At 41.3% G+C, this 21165-nt stretch overlaps 1 long non-coding RNA gene across 3 annotated transcripts in view; it reads right to left on the bottom strand.

Moving 5' to 3' along the window:
- LOC310766844 overlaps positions 1-21165 on the bottom strand; it is a 37416-nt gene that overhangs the window by 15339 nt on the left and 912 nt on the right. Inside the window, exon 1 of one of the 3 annotated variants that reach the window (XR_014550446.1) lies at positions 20997-21162. The exons of 1 other annotated variant lie outside the window; for it this stretch is intronic. This is a non-coding gene — a long non-coding RNA (uncharacterized lncRNA). Of the gene's footprint in view, positions 1-255; positions 2611-20996; positions 21163-21165 lie in introns of those variants that run through there. One more of the 3 variants, XR_014550447.1, reaches the window with a different exon arrangement.

Here is a 21165-nt window from a genome sequence, read left to right as displayed (position 1 = left end):
TTGCTGATCCCTGGTTTACACACAAGCACCTAACTACAGCTAGAAATGCATTCCCCTCAAGCACACCTGCGCAGGATCGGCACACTCGCATCACTCAAACACATCGAATTGCACTCTTTAGGCTGTGCAAGCACTCCCATAATTGCATCTCACATCGTCAATCAACAACCCACTCAAATGTCTACACCCTGGGTCCTAGACAAACCTGGACAAATGCTAACACAGAACAGCTGTCAGCACCGTATTTGTCTATACCTCTGGCAGGAATTCTAGGGTGGCCTCTTCCTTGTCTATGTGGCTGACAGAACACTGACAGCTCTGAATGAGTAGTCTGGTAATTTGCCACCTGAACATCCCTCAGTTCACTTAATGACTCCAATGCTGGAAGCCTCATGAGCTTTAATTTTGCAAAGCAGTTTTCCTTTCTCATTTCTTCTGAAAAAGAATTGCCGCTGAAAATTAAAAGGTAAAGATTTCGTATAATACATAGTCTGACTTTGTGACATTTAATTGCATAGCAGGGTGTTGGTTTAAATGTAATGGAAAGTAAAATAACGACAATTGAATGATTTATTTAACAGGTAAATCTCCAGCTTCTGCTAAATTCATTGTGTGAGTTGAGGGGAGGCAGCGATGGGGACGTTATTCACTTCCACTGGCAGGTTTTTAATAGAATTCTCTCCCTTTCGATAGTGTAATTAAGTCTAGTGAGGTCTTAAATTAGACTTGGTGAATGCAGTATTTCCCCTTGAAAGAGCTACAGTTAAGGTTGCATATCTGCGTGGAGCAAAACTGCTGAAGTTCCAGCAATTTCAGTGGGGCTAACAATGCAATATTATCTATGCATGTCTACTGAGAAGTGAGCTCCATTTACTTCAATGGGACTTACTCTCAAGGAAGGACAGGAGCCTAACTCAATACATAGGTTTGCAAGCGGCCTAAGTAAACAGCCTTTCTGAGAGAGGTAGGAGCAATGGGTGCTCAGGAGGAGGAATTGAACCTTGAACTGTCCCTGGAAATAGACTGGTTGCCAGTGGAACTACTGAAACAAGGGATATGGCTGTTGTCTAGGGAATTGAGGGAGAATAAGCCGTATAGTCCACAGTCCACCAGTTATGGGTTCTACTTCTCCTGTAGTAGCATAACCCGGCAATTCTACTGGGGGGGAAACCAAATGCAAGAACAGTGCAGGAGAATGAGTCATTACTGAACCACAACTCCCACTGTCCCTGACAGGCGTGCCAACTCTATAGGGATGAAGGCACCTCGGCCCCTTCAATATTTGTTTTAAGGGGGCTGGGGCCCCTCAATCTTCAGGTGGCTCTTAATAAAACACGTCTGTTTTATTCCACCATCCTTCTTTATGTTTTAGTAAGAGACAGGCCCCATGCCTTCCTTCTGGTCAGCTTCATCTATAGGGCTGTAATCCTATACACACTTACCAATTTCCATTGAACTCCATGGGGCTTGCTTTCATATATCACAGCGGAAGTTGTGTTATACAAGTCGGTCCATCGGTCCACCTGTCTACATTGGCAGGCAGTATCTCTCCTGGATTTCAGACAGGGGTCCTAATAGCTACAGGTGATGGAGACTGAACCTGAGATATTCTGTATGCAATAATCTGATCTATCATCGAGCTACACCTGACGAGGAGCATTTGTTGATTGAGAGTCTTGTGGCAGGTGCCTCTGTGTTTTTTATATGCTTTCAGACACATGTCATACAAGAGATTCTATCAACTCATACAGATATACAAACCATCTATACCAGCAGTTCTCAACCTGTGGGTCCCCAGATGTTGTTGGACTACAACTCCCATCATCTCTGAGCTCTGGCCTTCCTAGCTAGGGGTGATGGGAGTTGTAGTTCAGCAACATCTGGGGACCCACAGGTTGAGAAAGGCTGATCTATACTGTAGTGTGAGGAGCACAGCACACTAACATAATTCAGCCCAAACCAACCTGTAACTTAAGACATCTCAACTCTGGATTTCCCTCCCAAGAAATCATCAGTTGGCCTCCTTTATGGTGGTAACTTCTATTATTTATTTATTTATTTATATTAATTTTATAATAACAAAAACCCAAAATAAAAAGATCGCAATCAAAATCATACATCTTAATTGACTTCCTTCCAACTCCCCCTCCTGGCTCCATTACTGTATACTTATTTATACACGTCCACAAAGTCTTATACTCTTAACTGTCCTTTTTAAAAACCGTATTCATGTCATTACAAGCCATCTTTAAAAGTTCAGCTAATGTAAAAACCTATACACAAAGCTCACAGGGTTATGTTTAAAACATTTCCCTTATTTAAAAACAACAACAAAAAAGAAAAAAGAAAAAAACCAATGTCCTTTTGGGTTTCAAATAGTCTAATATGTCCTGCATAGTTCATTAGATTATCCTGCCAATCTTCTTTATCTTCTTTGGCGGTGGCTTCTTCCTTCTATAGGGATGGGCTGGTCTTGGCCTGGTGTCCACTCTCAGGTGCAGGAACAAAGTCTTTTGCATGGTAAATCCATTAAGCGCTGTACCTTTCAAAATCATAGCTTCTGGGTTTTTTTTTAACAAAAGTCATTTTCAACATTCTCTTTACATATCACTATATATATATATATATATATATATATATATATCTTTATATATCACTTCCCAGGCTTTTGAAAAATATATATATAATTTTACATTGCCACCACACATGGTAGCCTCTCATACCTTTTACCCACCCTTCCTGCTTCATCTTCATCACCGTCAAAGCTTCCCAAATCCATGCAAACATGGTATCGTTTTTATCTTGGACCAAATCATAGGCCTTCCAAATCAGTTCACACGAGGTGTAAATATTAATGCTGAAACAAATTAGCAAACCAGCAAAAGGTGAATTATTCAACTTGCTTTTGTTAACAGAAAAATCCGAGGGCTCCCTTGGACAAAAACAAAGACACCAACCAGGATAACTTGGAGCAAAACAGCAGCCTGTAGGCTTGGCCTTTATTGAATACTGTCACGACAGGACTCCCACCCGCAACAAGATGAAGCAAAATGGAAGCCCAGAACAAAAGAAGACCCCCAACTTTAATTAGTTACTAATCCCCCAAACTACACCCCTAAGACTACATCGCAACTACATCACAAAAAGGAGGGGTTGAGAGAGGAGTTGTGGTGGTAACCTGAGTGTCCTGTCACCTGGCTGGTTCCTCCTTTCCCCCCTCCCCATGAGTACTTTCCAGGTGACAAAGGGGAGCTTGCAGTTTCCTGTCCCCAGAGGGAAAAGCTGATCATTGTCCTTTGTTCCAGTCGTGCTGAATCCACTCCCATATGCAAGTTTTTTGTGATCTTGATGGTCTTCTGTCTAGGACCACCAGGGTTGGCATAGCAACTGGGCAGGGCTCCTGTGTATGTGCTGGTATGCTCAAGGGATTATGGCTGCCCTGTATCAAACCCTCCCCATTTCGTAGTCCTTCCTTCATGGAGTAAAATAAAAGTGGAACAGTGCAGATCCGATGTATGGTTGATTTTCTATGAATTTATAACAGAAGCGTAGCGTATGAAGTGTGAGTGTGTGTGTGTGTGTGTGTGAAGTTTGTACAAACTGAATGATGGGGGGGGGGGTTCCTGCGACACTTTAGAATTTAAAAGAGAATTGTTTGATCAGATAAAAGAAATAAAGCAAAATGCTGTTAAGGCAGCCTCCCAAGTTTGGGAAAACACTAAATTACTTTCAGAGGCTGTGGAACAATTTAAAGAGGTGAATCCACAAACTACTAAGGTGGGAAAGGCTGAGGTTCGAGGAAATTGCAAGGGAAAGTAAGGGTGGTCTATGACAAAAACGATTGCCCGGTAGATGCAAGCTAGTTTGCTTTATTGTTCAGCTGGTTAGAATGAAGTTCCTACCCATAGTTTCCTACATCACTTTTTAGTTGGCAGAGTCTCAAGAATGATGTATAGGGAGGGAAAGAACATACAGATGGTTTAAAAATGAAGAGCTATGCTTAAAAAAAAAAAAGGACAACGAACAAACGAGGGAAACAGCTTTTGTTTAGAAGGAGAATCTTCTTGCTTAAAAAAAAAAAAACCAAAACCCTGTTGTGACGTTATATTGACCCTCCATGCATCATGGTGTTGCCATAAAATGTACCAGACTCTGTCAATGTTTGACAAAGTTGTCCAGCAGTTGTGAAAAACTCCCATGATTATTTCAGACTCCCATTGAGAACTATCGTGATCTTGGCAAGGTTCCACATGGCATCACTGGAGAAATGAATGGCAAATTTACACAACAGAGGAAACTGCCCTGTAAGTGTCAGACGATTAACTGTTGGGTTTAAAAAGCTGAATGCTTAATTTTTTGCTCAGAGCTTGCTAATTTTCTTATCTATATAAATCAATCATACCTTTTCATTACCCATTCAGATAGTCCTTTTGGCAAGCTAATACACACATACCCCACTGAAATTTGTACACCGAAAGCATAAACATATATTCTGGGTAGTTACTGTATGTTCTCTGAAGGCCAATTAAAAGGTGAAGGAATGACAGAACTCATAGGCTGGGCTGTGAGGTGTGGTTATTTAAAAACAAATTAACTTTCATTTATGCATTAGAGTATTGTTCCTTTGAAGTCAACCCCATGTCCTTTTAACTGCTAGTTTTAAAAATGTCCCAGTTTTTAGCTTTGTTTTGTTCACCAAGTGAAAAATGTAAATTCCATGGTAGGGATCAATAGGAAAGGGACTGAAAACAAAAGTCGCCGTGACTTTATATAGTTCCATTGTGTGATGGCAATGGGAATACTGTATAGAGTTTTGCCCATCAAATCTCTAATGGTTTTACAGTGCCATAACCATTTGAGGATATACTTTTGAGATTCCTTTTTAAAAATGTTCTATTATTATTATTATTATTATTATTATTATTATTATTACCTGGGTGCTTTTACTTATTTGTTTAATGCAACTATTGCCTACCCTGCACTAAAGATTTCAGGGCAGGTTGCAAAATAAAAAAACAGTAAATTACAGTGCTTTTAATGAGGGGGATGGTGCCATTCTGTTTTCATTACGATTGTAATATAATATAATATAATATAATATAATATAATATAATATAATATAATATAATATAATTTTATTATTTGTACCCCACCCATCTGGTTGGGTCTCCCCGGCCACTCTGGGTGGCTTCCAGGAAAGATTAAAAATACATTAAAATGTCACACATTAAAAACCTCCCTGAACAAGGCTGCCTTCAGGTGTCTTCTAAATGTCAGGTAGTTGTTTATTTATTTGACATCTGATGGGAGGGTGTTCCACAGGGTGGGCGCCACTACCAAAAAGGCCCTCTGCCTGGTTCCCTGTAGCTTTGCTTCTTGCAGTGAGGGAACTGCCAGAAGGCCCTCGGCGCTGGACCTCAGTGTCAGGGCAGAATGATGGAGGTGGAGATGCTCCTTCAGGTATACTGGACCGAGGCCGTTTAGGGCTTTCAAGATCAGCACCAACACCTTGAATTGTGCTCAAAAACATACTGGGAGCCAATGTAGGTCTTTCAGGACCAGTGTTATGTGGTCTCAGTGGCTGCCCCCAGTCACCAGTCTAGCTGCCGCATTCTGGATTAGTTGTAGTTTCCAAGTCACCTTCAAAGGTAGCCCCACGTATATTATGAAGGGTGCATGTGCTCATATAGGCACAGTGGGAGATGCTTGGCTTACTGTTTTATCTGCATATCCTTGGATCAGGGCTCTCCCTGCATGCACACCCAGAGGTGCTGAACGCAGAGAAACCTTCATTCTATAGCAAGAATGGGGAACCTGTGGCATTGTTGAACTCCAATTCCTATTAAACATGGCCAACATAGCCAATGAGCAGGGATGATGGGAGTTGTAGTCTGGCAATCTGGGGAGCAGCATGATCCCCATGCCTGTCTGCACCAACCCTTGAGGAGCAAATCTGTGCATGGAAACCATTTTTTCTGTGTGGATCACCCTTATTGGACAGGGACCACAGCAAAGTTCAAGAAGTTTCCCCCTCCATCTGGCTGGGTCTAGCAAACAAAATTCTCTCTCTGATAAAAATGTGCATGAGGCGCATGCTGTGGCTAACTATTCTGCATAAGCCTTGCTCTCCAGCAGCTGATAGAAGGGTTAATGCCCATGTAGGTATGTTTGCTTTGTGATAAGTCCATGATGCCAGTTCCAGTAAATGCAAGCCATGTATTATGACGCTGCCTGCTATTAAACAACGTTATATAAGCCGAGGCTTTTAAATGTTTAACTTCTCCGCTCCTATAATATTTTATTAACAGGCATATTCTCAGTGTTCAGACTTCTAGAAATGGAGTAAGAGCAAAACAACAAAAGCTCATTTTTGTGTGAGGATGCATAGTCTCCTTAAGGGAAAAACAAACCCATTTTCTCCACAGGAGGGATTGAGAACCTGTGGCCCTCTAGATGTTGCTGGACTCCTACTACCCCTAACTATCGGCCACACCAGCTGCGACAAGGAGCATCGGCATCCAACATCTGGTGGTTCAAAGTTTCTCCAGCCCTGCACTGCAACATAGCAACCTAAGCTCAAAGAAGCCTTTGGCCAATAATAAAGCAGATCTGATTAATGCATAGCACTGAAATGATTGCTTAGGGTTTTTTTATTTTAACAACATTCAACAACCTTCCCTGCCATCAAAAATTATGCATCATTATCATGGCTGTGAAGGAGACAGTGAGCTTGCCCTCCAACCCATATAACTATCTGCCTGGTATATCCCAATGCTCCAGGCCTCCGAAGGAAGCATGGATATTGGCAGGTGCTTGAGCTGTTTGTCCTGGGCACGTGTTGCTTAGAGTCAGCTTAGGAGATCCTTGCTCCTTCTTGTCTCCATTCCCTATCTTCCTACTCATGGGTGGGATATCACTCATCAAGAACATAGTGCTTGCGTACAAGCCCTGTAATATGTACTGCTGGCTGCAATGCATTGTTGAACTCTGATGTTCTTTGCTCTCTGAGGGGAATAAGGGTCACCTGACAACTCTCAACACCCTTAACAAACTACACTTCCCAGGATTCATTGGGGGCAGCCAAGACTGTTTAAAGTGATATGATACAGCTTTAAATCTACAGCACAGATCAGATGGGGCCCAAGACTCATATCTGAGGCAATGGGATTTTTGTGTGTGTACAGTTGCTGTTATACTTGGCAAGTTGGACAGTCTCTGGGTTCTTACCCTCCAGAAGCAGGTGTTAAAATTCTGGCTGGATGACAGTCTTATCTTTTTGGCAGCAGCCCAGGCAGGGAGATAGCGCATGATGTCTTTCTAACAAGGGTGTTTGCTTTTGATGTTATTTTCTCATATTTTTATCCCATTTTTCTATTGCATGCTTCTCTGTGTGGTCATTGAGCAGGCCTGTGTACTAAGGCGACACACCATGCACACCAAGCAACTGCTGCATACCTCAGGCAAGATGCGTGTTCTGTACCTTGGTTCTCAAACACCTTGGTATTCAAACAACTTGGAACCCAAATACTGCAAACCCGAAGTAAATGTTCTAGTTTGCAAACTTTTTTCAGAAGCCAAACGTGCTCTGCTTTGAGTGCCACACTTCTGTTTTGAGTGTTATGCTGTTTTTGCTATTTATTTTGCGTTTTTGTGGCTCTTCTTTCTTTTCTTTTTGTGACTGTGTGGAACCCAGTTCAGCTACTGACTGATTGGTTGTGTGACTGCAGTACATTGTTCATTGCTTTCATTTTATGGATCAGTGGTCTTGTGAGATAGTAAAATTCATGTTAAATTGCTGTTTTAGGGGTTGTTTTCAAAAGTCTGGAATGGATTAATCCATTTTGCATTACTTTCTATGGGAAAGTGTACCTTGGTTTTGGAATGCTTTGGTTTTGGAATGGACTTCCGGAACGGATTAAGTTTGAGAAGCAAGGTATCACTGTAAAGGCAAAGGCTGAGGCACAGTGTGCTCCAACATGGAGCTCTGGTGCCAATTATAGAGGTGGCTGGAGAGACAACCAGACCAGAGCACAGCCGTCACCTAGCTGAGGGCTTGCCAGCTCAGGCAGCAGCACCTAAGAAAACACTCTACTGCAGGACAACCAGACTAATGGTGAAAACCAAGACAGCAGGTTCCATAATATATGGCTAGCGGAAACAGGAACCTTAACAAAGGAAAATCAGCATTTCCATGGGCATTTTCTAATACATGAGGGCTGGTGACCTGGTGACCCTGCAGGTGTTGTTGGAAGAAGAAGAAGAAGAAGAAGAAGAAGAAGAAGAAGAAGAGGAGGAGTTTGGATTTGATATTCCGCTTTATCACTACCCGAAGGAGTCTCAAAAGGGACGCGGGTGGCGCTGTGGGTAAAACCTCAGCGCCTAGGACTTGCCGTTCGCATGGTCAGCGGTTCAAATCCCCGCGGCGGGGTGAGCTCCCGTCGTTCGGTCCCAGCGCCTGCCAACCTAGCAGTTTGAAAGCACCCTTAAGTGCAAGTAGATAAATAGGTACCACTTTATAGCGGGAAGGTAAACGGCGTTCCGTGTGCTGCGCTGGCTTGCCAGATGCAGCTTGTCACGCTGGCCACGTGACCCGGAAGTGTCTGCGGACAGCGCTGGCTCCCGGCCTATAGAGTGAGATGAGCGCACAACTCTAGAGTCTAGCAAGACTGGCCCGAACGGGCAGGGGTACCTTTACCTTTAAGGAGTCTCAAAGCAGCTAACATTCTCCTTTCCCTTCCTTCCCCACAACAAACACTCTGTGAGGTGAGTGAGGCTGAGAGACTTCAAAGAAGTGTGACTAGTCCAAAGTCACCCAGCAACTGCATGTGGAGGACTGGAGATGCGAACCTGGTTCACCAGATTACGAGACTACCGCTCTTAACCACTACACCACACTGGCTCCCTAGTTGTTGGATCACAACTACCATCATACATTGACAATCCTGGCTGGGATGGATGGGAGATGGAGTCCAACAACAGAGTCCACATCCTTGCCATAGGCCGTTCTAGAAAAAGGCTTTCTTTTTTCTTGCACTTGTTAGAAGCAGACAGCTCTAGGTATTTGGATTTTTGTAACCCTAAAAGTGACAGCTGATCTGGTGCTGCTCTGACTGTCCTTAAAAGATTGCCTTGGGATTGACATTGCTTATGGACAAGCCATCCCCACACCTGCTGTTCTGCCCAAGCCTTATAAGATTCTTACTCAAACAGTTATACCTCAGTAGCATAAGGAGGCTTAACGGGCCCAATGCAATCCATAAAAGAAGACAGAATTTAATGTTTCATGTTCAGTTCAGCCAACAAAGACACCAAGAACAAATGTTAATAAGCCTTATTAAAGAATATGAGGAATGTCAGGATACACCAAATTCAGGTTTAACAAAATATAATAAAGAAAAGAAATACCAAAAAAAAAAAAAATTGTCTGCAGCTTTCCTGTCAAAGACACCTTTATTTTATTTATGCTCATTCAACAAAAAATAGGAAATGTATATATAAACTGTTTTCATAAACAGTATTAGAAGCAGCCTTGCTGGTTTTATTGAAAGCTATTATGTGTACAATGAAAAATTATATATATATATATATATATATATATATATACACACACATATACATATATATATATATATATATATATATATATATATTCCCATTTTAACTGTGTTCAGAGCAAGAATCCCTTGATCAGGAAGTCTCTGATGCACTTATTTCAGCATACCACCTTCACCGTAATTTATGTTAACTTGTGTTAATTTAAAAGAAATGCAAAACTGGCCTAAATGGTAGAATACCAGCTGTTAGTATCAGCATTTTACCAACAGAAAAAGGGAAACTTAAATCTTCAATTTAGGATTTTCACAGTGTACAACCAGACCTCAGTGGCTTCCCGGCATAAGATGTAATATATTGTAACTAATTCATGGTCCCTACAATAAAAAAGTACTCCATAGTGTGGCCAACTGAGATGTGGAACAGCAAAGCCATTCCGTGGGTAATCTCAGGAAAACTGAATGATCAGGGCAAAATATAGTTATTGAAGACAAAGGATTGAGGAATGGCAACTGGAGAGGTTTCACCAATCTGCAACTTCTCTGCTGAGCCCTTAACAATCAAAGAGAGAGTGGTTGGTTGGATCCAGGAGTAGTAAATGCTGCTGAGAGCAAAGGTGATGGTGTTAAAAAAGCTGCTTGTAAAAGTAAGAAAACACCAATTTTCATTCCATTGCCACATTCAGTGCTGCTTCTGATCCACTGCATTTTGGTTTCGACTGAGCACTACATTATTTGTCTTGCTGTCTGCTATTTAACGTAAGTTAAACGACTTAGGTAAATATTTCTGTAACTTACATTTATTTCAATGGAAAGGAAATGCCAGAGCAATGTAAACAAAAGTAATTAATTCGATATCATTTGCAGACTTAGAAAATACAGCAATGATGTGAATAAATACTGATTGTATTTGCTCAAATGATTTCTATCCCTCACCACAAACAGCAATTTCTACTGCAGCAATTTCTACTTCCTTTCCAATTTCTGTCTGAATTCGCTGACTTTTAAAAAAGCCTTCCTTAGACCCCAACAATATAAGTACCCAGCAGGACCAAATCTCCCTTTTCAGGCAATTCCTTGGTTGTTCAGTCATTTCCAGGTAATTCAAACTAGTGCTGAGCAGGAAGAGCAAACAGTCTCTCCTGTGTTGTGTTTTTTTGAAGGGGTGTTTACTAATACCTTTTGTGGGCACCATAGAAAATACTGCTGAACCCACTGCCTACATTGGCACCTCCTGATTAAAAATGTATTTTTACCATTTTCAGCTTCAGTTTGGAAATTTCTTAACTACTGTTAAATATGCTCTGTTTAGTACTTTGGATTCCACTTGGTCTACAACCCGGTCAAATAAAATTCCTTGCACTCTATGTGGGCTTGAAACCAGATAACTTGAGCTTGATTCCTTTGTGGCCCAGGCTATTTAGTCTGAGTGGTATTTAGTCCTCATGCTATGAAATGGAGAATATGCATGGAATGTAGATCCAAAAAGAATGTGGTTTGGAGTTCTCAAGGGTGGTAGGAAGACCACAAAAATAATTTTTAAAGAACGAAACTACAACTATCTCTTCCTATGGTTTTCTTTTTAAAGAGCCACTTAGGTAAGAGCCAGGAAAGGGTAGCCTCTTTCTGACTGTATTTATTTTACAATATTTGTGCACCATGTTCAACCTTAATTGTTATCGGAGCAATTCGCAATAATGAAATCATATTTATAGGCAGGTGGTCTCGCCTTCATAAAAAGAGAACTAGATCTCATGGGTGTCAGGAGTGCGTGTAGGAGCCAATCCCTGTGACCAGTAGGGCTTCACAGGACTGGGGCTTTCCTAAGTTTGTTCTGAAGAGGCAAGGCACGGCCACACAGGTGAGGCCGATAGGTAAGTCACAGCACCTGGTGACATGAGCTGGGAGGGATATAAGGTCAGCATTTCTCTTTAGCTCTTTGCCATAGCAACACACTTCCTGCCTTGCTGCGTTTGGCTTCTTGACTCCTGGCTCTCTGACCCTCGGCTTCCGGACTCCCGTCCCTGCTCCCAGCCCGCCGTTTTGGCCCCCGAGCCTGATGCCCTCAGCTGGGACTTCGACCGCCCGTGAACCGGACTGTGACAATGGGATGCTGATTGTATCAATGATATAATGACTCCTGGCTCTACTACACATAAAGACTTTGATATTTTATATCAAAATTATTGAGTACTTCTGCATGACAAACAGATCTAGAATTTAAGCATAGTCCCAAACACCCAGGTTCCTAATTCAATACTAATTAAGAGAAATACCTAAACACGAACTTTCCTTTGGCAATCAGCACAGTATCTTGTGTAAGTTCTAACAAGTTTAAGTTCTAAGCACTGAAAACAAGATTCACGATTCAAAAACCTTGTAATATCTTGGAACAACTGTGTACAACCCTTCTAAAACAAAGCAAGTATTTTTGCGGGGAGGGGGTGGGAAAATTACCCTGTGGTAATTTAAAACTTTACCCAGAAGGGCAGTGAGTTCAGAATTAATTCAATCAGCAAAACTCTCTGGTCTCTGCATGTGAAGAGAGCTTCCTGTTTTAACCAATCACATGCCATATTTTTACAATGAATTGCATCAAAAGGAAGAGAAAGAAAGGGAAAAAAACATTTACAGTAACTGGATTTCATCACTGAGGAACTTCTTTAACTGTGAATTTTAGAATAATTGGTTAAGCAATATACAGACTATTGTTGCTCTGTCTGGTGCCACTGTCTGGTGCCTTCATTTATGATTTGAAGCAATGGCTGCATTCTACTTTATCTGTTGGGGGTGGATTTTATTTATTGAATTTACACCCCAACTTTTTTCTCCAATACACAGTCTATTTTCTCCATACATTGAGTCGGCCCCTCCTCATTTAATCCCCACAACAAACCTGTGAGGTAGGTTAAGCTGAGAAGCAGTGATTGCCCCATGAGTTTCATGGCCAAGTGGACATTTGAACCTTGGTCTCTTAGGTCTAGTTTAATTTACTTGGGAGATGTTTACTATTGTATTTTGATTTGTGCTTGGTATCTGTAACCCGCCACATGGCCCACAGCCCTCTGAGAGGCGAATGAATAAGAAACAATATCGAATTCAGTATCAAATAGTAGAACCACCACCACCACCAACAAAAACACCAAAGGGCACATAGTAGAACCAATAAACCTAGCTACATCCTTGCCCCATTTTCCCCTATGAATGCTTGCTAGAACACAAATGTGAGAAGGGCTTTAGCTTGCTGGACTGCCCCACAGTTGCAAAATGATTATATTACTGCATGGAAACCCCTAACAGTTCCACATTTATTTTTGTTAGTGTTTAGGGCCTGTCCCCTATCCACAAGTGCTCAAGAAAGGCAACGGTTGAAGGCCTGGTGTCTGAGTTTGATTTTTTTCTTCTTCTCTCCCTATCCGTTTCCCCTTGTGTGTCATGTATTGGGGGGAGAGGGAGGGAGGGAGGGAGGGAGGGAGAGAGAGAGAGAGAGAGAGAGAGAGAGAGAGAGAGAGAGAGAGAATGAATGCCTGCTGGCAGCAACTGTCTTTTCATTGATTCTACATAAGCTACTGACCTTCTTGGCTGAAGAGTAGGGTACAAATGTGAATAGATAGATAGATAGATAGATAGATAGATAGATAGATGGATGGATAGATAGATAGATAGATAGATAGATAGATAGATGATAGATAAATGATAGATAGAGTGCTGAACTTGTCAATACTATTACAGTGAAGGCACAACATGATCCATGCACACATCTGCAGGAAAGTGCAACGTGTTTATATGCACACAGAACTATACTTTCAGAGTGTCCTTGCAATAGAAAAGCTTCCCCTCTCTCTGTATACATCCCACACATCACAATGACAGGCATTTCAAAAGAAAAATATATAAAAGCTGTCTCTGTTTAATTACATGTTAGGATGACCAAGTAATCGAACCTTGAGCAGCGCTACTCCATGACTCTCATGGTTGTAGGTTTCGTAGGACCAAAAAACCCACACTGCAATGGACAAGATTGTTGAAAGAGAGGCTAAAAGTGGCTGGGGGGGGGCGGAGAAGCAGCACCATACCTTCATAATGAGGTACCCCAAAAAGGCACTATAAAAACATTTTATTTGCAAAAGCATTGCATGATGCATATTGCATTATGCTTTGGGTATTCTGAAGGCATTATACTGTTCATCAGTGTCAGCTAGAAAACAACTATTAAAAATCAATATTGTGCATTTTGCACTGTATGCAACATTCTGTATAAATTTGGAACTGCATAACACATTTTTATAAATGTAAAAGATGCCCAACAGAATTTCACTAGAAACAGATATCAAAGTTATTGAAAGCAAACATGTTCTAGATGTTGATTGCTGCAAGAGTCACTTCCAGATGGAGTGTATATCATGCAAATACTCCTGGTTTGTTTTCACATTTGTGTGGTTTATTTGTTGCCATGACATGTTTTTTAACCAGCATTTCTGACTCTTCCCTTGCCATGAAAGTCCTTTTTTAAAAAAGATGTGTATTTGTTTCACAAGAGTGCTATAGTACCTTTGCCTCTTGCAATGTACCTGCTTTATCTGCATTCTTACTGTACCAAGGACATATACCATATTTCTAACTGAGTGGGAGATACACACAAAAGTGTGACAATCTGGAAATGACCCAGGACAGTTCTCACAAGTAGGGGTGCCACTGACTTTTTGCATGAGTGTAAGGGAGTTTTCCGCCCTCCTCTTCCATCCCTACACTCCCTCTACACTGGAGGAAAAACCATAACAGATGGGGAAGGGCGGGGAGAAGAAAGGAAAACATTCAACTTCAACTCCCCCATTCCAATGTACCCACCAACCCCGACCCCAATTCATTGCCAATCCTCATCCCCTCATTCCCTAAACAGCTCACCCCAATACACAGTTCCCCCTGTTGATGCTGCCACTGGTGATGGGATGGTGGCAATAAAAAGGAGAAAGTCCTTCACCCCTTCACCCCACCACCACCAGAAGGAAGCAGACGAAGGAGACTGACCCCCTGCCTGTCTTGCTCATTCTGCTGGCCCCATCACCCACCCCATCTCCCAAATCAACCAGTAGCAACGACAGGGCATGCTCGCAGAGCCCTCTCTGTGCAGATCCTTTTGGCAGCCATACCAACTGCAGTGTGATGGAATTTTTCCTTACAAAAAGTAACATACAGAGATAAGCATCCATAATTAAAATTCACAATAACTAGGGGTGGGGAAGCTCCAGCCTGCAAACCTAATCTGGGTCGGCACAGGCTCAAGTTTGGCCTACAAGGCCCATCTGCTCCATGTGATGTGATGGCAGGTGACAGGTAGAGATGCAGCTGCCAATATGCAGCTCTTGGGAGCCTCAGAGGGTCCTCCTGATAGTGTATTGGCAAGGGAAGGTTGTTGTCACTACCAATCAGTTGATCCTTGAAGGGCCTTGCAAAGAGAACTGTTTAACACCTAGAAGTTGCTGATGATCAGCTCAAAGCACAACAAAGCACTGCACAGGGTTCTTTCTAAGTCCTGCATTGTGCTTTGACGTCCTGAGCATCATGGAGACTTCAAAGCACCTCGCTGCATGACATATTTGTGACATCAGGAGACTGACACGAGTGCCCGCCCCCACCTGTCATATTAGGCAAATGAAGGATAGAGCTCTAGCCCACTGGTCTGATTCAGTTCCCCATTCCTACATTAAAACAACACAGAAATTAAGACAGAAGAGAGATCAAGGGAATGCCTGTGTAAACATGTTTTTGTCCTCCATTTCAACAGGTTCGTTGAACGTGTATGTATAAAGGAAGCAAAGCTCTGCTTAGCAGTTATAAAATGTATTAAAATATTTAGCTATTTTTAGAATTCCACAAAACTTGATCATCTTCAATTTACTGTAAGAAATGCTTACGTATCAAAATATGTGCAATACTTCCTTTCACTGGTGTGATTCGATGCCTTATTTCACCATGTATATGACAGCTGATTTAGCAACAGAATGTATACCAACCCCAACTGTTTTTTTGTTGGTTACTTTGACTACAATTCCGATGAAATCATATTTTTCCTCTGTTACTTTGACTACAAGTCCAATGAAATAATATTTAAACACAAAACTAATTTGTAAAAATAATATGGCAGGACCTTGCAGATTTTGAAAACTGGTCTTAACAAGAAAGAAGTGTTACCTGTCCACTGCCCATTAATTAGTTAACATTATCCAGTCATTTATTAATGATTAAAGCTAGGGTTTTTTTTGCCCCTGATCCTGAATCTGGTCTAGTGTGTACGTGGCACTAAGCAATATTTTTGGGATTATTGTTTATAGTTTTCGTTTTTAAAAAGTCTCAATACATGCAAAATATTTTTCCTGTTATTTTACTCAAAAGCAAATATCCACCGTTTCACACCTAGGCATGACAAACATTTGTTATGAATAAATAGCAGGAAAAATTATTTCAGTTATCAAATAAGATTTTTTTTTTTAAAAAAAGGAAAATTCTTTAAATTTTTCAGTGTGGAAGCACCTGCTCTCTGAAATTCCAACTGCATTTATGTTTGGGATGGCACCTTTACTGTGTTGCATTTTGTGTTTTCTAAAAACGTGTTTGTTCAGGCAAGCTAATAATAATAATAATAATAATAATAATGGTGATGTTATTATTTATACTATGTCCATCTAATAAGGTTTCCCCAGTCACTCTGGGCGGCTCCCAACAAACATTAAAAACTTCCCTAAACAGATGTCTTCTAAAAGTCAGATAGTAGTTTATTTCCTTGACATCTTTTGACACCTTGACAGCCTACCCAGACATGTAATTTTATTATGTACCCTTGCTTCAAAACTGCTGGTTTTACCTATGTTTTTTGATGAATCATATATCTTCCCCCCCAAAAAAGTTTTATTTTATCATTGTGACTGTTAGGTGCCATTCAAAAATATTTTTATTGACTCATGTTCTTAACTGGGAGGGTATGCATTCTTTCTGTATGCATTCTTTTAATTAGGGTGGGTAAGCTTTGCATGTGTTTTGGATGAGCCAAATTGTAGAGTTGCAAGGGACCCTGAGGATCACCTAGTCTAGCCCCCAGCAATGCAGGAATATGCAGCTCATAAGATTGTAAGAAGAGCCTGCACGTGTTTGGGATGAATCATAGAATGATAGTCTAGTATCCTGTTTACAAGTTCCCTGAGCTCTAGCATTAGGAGGGAGAAAAACACTTCTGTATCTCGTATTCCTGCCTCTTCAGTGTCGGATTTACGTATAAGCTAAACAAGGTATAGCTTAGGGCCCCACTCTCTTGGGGGCCACCCAAAAAAAAATTAAAGGGAAAAAAACTGGATGTACATTTCCAAAATATAAGTTCAAATATTACTTTGATAAAATACATATTTTATTATGTGCAAATGGCTTTAAATACCTATTAGGTCCATAAATTACAACACAGCATATATTCAACACAAAAAACAGCGACAATTTGTTGTTGACAAAGGACAGCTGGACGTATAAAGGTCCCTATTACGTTCAGTAGCTGAGGGCCTCATCAAACCTAAATCTGACCCTGCTTCTTCTCTAAACTAAAAAGTCCCAAACAATGCAACCTTGATCATTTTGGCTTCCCGTTTCTGAACCTCGATACCACTTGAGGTCTTGTTTCACTGCTCTTTTTATGTTTTATTTTAACATACTCTTTTTTTTAGTTATTTCCATTTTTTTGTTTTGTTTTTACATTTCAGTGTGAGATGACAAATAAATATAACAAACAGCAGTAATATTTTAATAAATATTTCATATTGTTTTACGTAAACTACTCAGAGGCTTTTGATGATTACGTGGTTTGTTATATATTGTTAAATAAACCACAAAATCTACACTAATTTTCCCTTAAACATTAACTGACTGTGGTATAGGCAGCATCTAGGCTGCTTCATCTTTCATGAATGGAATAGCTGTAGGTTGTTGTAGCAAAGTTGTTATAGCAAAGTTGTCCTTACCGTGTGTGCATCTGAAGGGAGATCCATTCATAAATTTCAACCCCTCTGCCCCTGCTTTAAAATGAGGAACCATGACTCTCGAAAATGAATGAATGAAATGAATGAAAAAGAGGAACAACGTGAAATGAGAAACAAAATGGTGTATGAGAATTCTCTAAAGAAAAGAAAAATAACTTCTATGAATATTTTTTAAAAGGGGGCCCATGAAGTTTTTAGGCTGCTATCCTATACAATCCAGAGGTACTTACTTTTGAGTAGGCATAAATTAGTTTATCCTAATTAATTTTTTTCAAAGAAAAAAAAAAGGAAGGCAGAGTGCCTGTTTATGGATGGGCCTGTACTTTACATAACTAGAGGTGAACGCTGAGAAAGAAAGTGTATTTTCCTACAATCAGGCTTATGAAGCTGTTTCGTTTTACTGTGATTTGTGAGGCACCACAGTTGTCTCTGACAGCCATTCGACACTTTTACATACAGACCCAGAAGACAAGACATGCATGGTGAAAATAAAGGGCATTAATGATTATAAAGGACAGTTTAAAGGTTCCAATTTAGGCTCAGATCTGGAATGTCCCCCTGAATTCATGTTTGCAATTCATGTTTGCAGACAGAATACGCACTCCTTCCCTAAACTGTGATATATACAGTATTGCTTTCCGGGGCGGGGCAAGAGGGAATGACACACAACATAATACAGTATGTCAATATGGAGACAGCACCAGCTTTATACATGTATTTTATCAAAGAGTCAAAGATTGTTCAAGACACCACAATCAACTATATCAGCCTTATTTGGTCCTCCTTCCAGCTACACTTAACTGCAAAAGAGATGACAATAGAAGCATTTACCAGTAAAACACAGAGCATTGGCTTTTATAGGAAACACCATCAAAAGATTGTGATTGGAACATGACTTCCTGTTTTGGAAAAGAACCCCCTTATGCTGTTGTTGTGCATATAATCTGTTCGGCACTGATTTTAGACTCCCCCCCCCCAAAAAAAAAAATCAGTCCCACCCCCAAGCCTGGTGCTTTATATTTCCAGGGATTTTTCCACCTTGTTTCATATGTTCAATAATAAAAATGAATGGATGCCTATAGTATTTTGGGCAAGTGTGCCAGTTGCAAAGTGGTAATGCTTTTCAAGTGATTATCCCTGGCATGTAAATGAGAAAAACATGTACAGTATATATATATCAAGTCAAATGCTTGTGGCATATTGGGACAAAAAAATAGCACGAGGTACAATTTAGAAAAACCTTTGTTTACGAAATGAAAGTAAAATAAGCATGCTCAGTTAGATCACTCTCCAGAGCACCAGAAATTTTTCCATCTTACCATCTGCATTGGTATATCTGATGAATTGAAGCTGCACTTATGTAAACTTGCCTTTCTCGCACTCCCTGCTCACCCTCCTCCACCGCTGAAATGCTGTTTCATCTAGGGCCAACGGCCAAACTCAGGCATGCCATAATTTAATAAGATATGAAGTATTTCAAAACACTGTCCTCTCATTACACAATTTTTGCTTTCTTTAAGTTCAACTAAAACTTTTTTTTGTTAAGCAATTTATGTTCACAGAGAATAATCTTTCAGAAAAAGAGCATATCAGTAGTGAAGAGAACAACTCACTTCAGGAAGTAAATGGCCAATTCAGGAAGTAAAAGGGGAAAGTACTGCAGTATACTTTACTTACTGAGTACTGTTATGCTGGCCCTTAGAAAGAGAACACTGCAGAAAATATTTTGTTCTGCTATTTTTGGCAGCGTGTATCCAGATTTCTCAGGGTTCGGATATAATTGCTAACCTCTGAAATTTTAACTCTTAATAAAAAGCTTGGCTATTAGCATGTGTTGTTTGTATTTTCAAGCCGCAAACACAACTTTTTCTGTCTCCCTTCCCTCATCCTCCCTATTTATCAGTGGTGGCTAACCATTTTTGGTTCAACTTTGGCCAGTCCTCCGGGGACCACATGCCACAGGTGGGTGTGAACAAAAGTGGGTATGGCCATTTTTAATTGCATGCATTCATGCACGTACACATATATGCAGGGCACAACTAGGGATTGGAGGATATGTCAATTTCAGTTCCCTCCTGTTTTCATTCTTCCAAGTAAGTTCTCCACATTTTGCAGCTTAAAAAAAAAAAATCATCACGAAAATTCATCAGCATTTTTGTGAAACTCTGTCCTAAATAACACATTTTTAAAGGTAGTTTTGACTATCATACCCATTCATATTTACAGCTCACCAATAGGCTGCTTGATATATGCAAATTTTCTTTCAAGTGTTGTACTCCTCAAGATAATGTTCTGGCAGAACCAAACGTCACTAGGTTACCTGCCTGCACTTTGGCACAAACCTTTAAAGCAAACAGATTAGCTGTTATCTGCAGCGTGGCACAGAATAGGAAGGGACCAAGGTGCACCACGCCCAGGTTTGTCAACGCTGGGCTCCTGCCAGCTCCCACACCCCTGCAGAGGGGGCACTCTCAAGTCCAGCACCCCTTGGTCACTCACTGCCTGTTCACCTTCCATTCTCAGGTCATGCACACAGTGCGAAGCATGAAGGGGTAAGAGTAAACTGGGCTCAGAGGGAGAGTGCAAGTGGGAATTGGTGAGAAACTCAGTTCAGTTTGCACGGGAAGGTGAATTTACCTAATCTGCACTGCCCCAAATAACAAGGCAACCGAGGCACTGGGAATCCTTTGAAATTCGAACTTCCCTGAATTTTTACAGCCAAGTACTGAGAAGCACATGTAACTAGGGTAAACTCTGCATAAAATCGCATAGAAATGTGAAGACAACATACAAAATGCATTATATGGGGGGACCATAAAAGTCTATAGAAAAATGTGCATAACAAGGGAATATGCAGTAAAATGCTGGCAAATTTTCCACGACGACTGTTCTTCTATTAATTGCAAACTGAGGTGCACAGCTGCCAAGACCCACATTCCCCATGATGGGGCCAGGCACCCACAAATTTCGGTGCCAGGGCCATGCACGCTGCATGGCACCGATGACCCCCCACCGTTGCAGAGCCAAGTTGGAAATGGGGAGAACTGAATTTAAGACTGGGAAAAATGGGAAAGCAGGGAAACAGATTATCCAGTTACCAGAAGGCAGTGGGAAAGAAGTGACTCCGGGGATCTTGCCCAAGGCCACCCTCACCCCACTCTTTGACCACGCCAGAGTACAACTCCATAAGCCGAGGAACCTTTCCTAGGCGGGAAGGCCAGCCCTTTCTTTCCCCTCCCACCAGCCTCTGCGCTCTTGGAAGCTTCTTGGTCTCAAGAGCGAGGAGTTCGCCAAACCTCCAACAAAAAGAGAGCAGCGCCGCTCCGAAGAAAGCTCTCTTTTTTTTGCGCTTTCCATCTCTGGCAAATGAGAACCCGAGTTCCAAGCTCCGGCCCTCCCAGCCCCCTCGGAGAAAACCCCACCCAACCTGACACTCGCTGGCATCTCCATGAATGGCTCCTTCCCTCCTTCCTTCCAGCCGCCAAGCCCCTAGTTTCTTGGCTGCCTCCGCCACAAACGCTCCCATGGCGTTGCTGGGAGTGGAGACCCGCTTGATCCCACCTCCTCTGCCATTCAGCCGGCACCGTGCAAAAACC

The sequence above is a fragment of the Podarcis filfolensis genome, assembly GCF_964270895.1.
Source record: "Podarcis filfolensis genome assembly, chromosome: 7".
Lineage (NCBI taxonomy): Eukaryota > Metazoa > Chordata > Lepidosauria > Squamata > Lacertidae > Podarcis > Podarcis filfolensis.
This window is presented reverse-complemented; position numbering and strand designations above follow the sequence as displayed.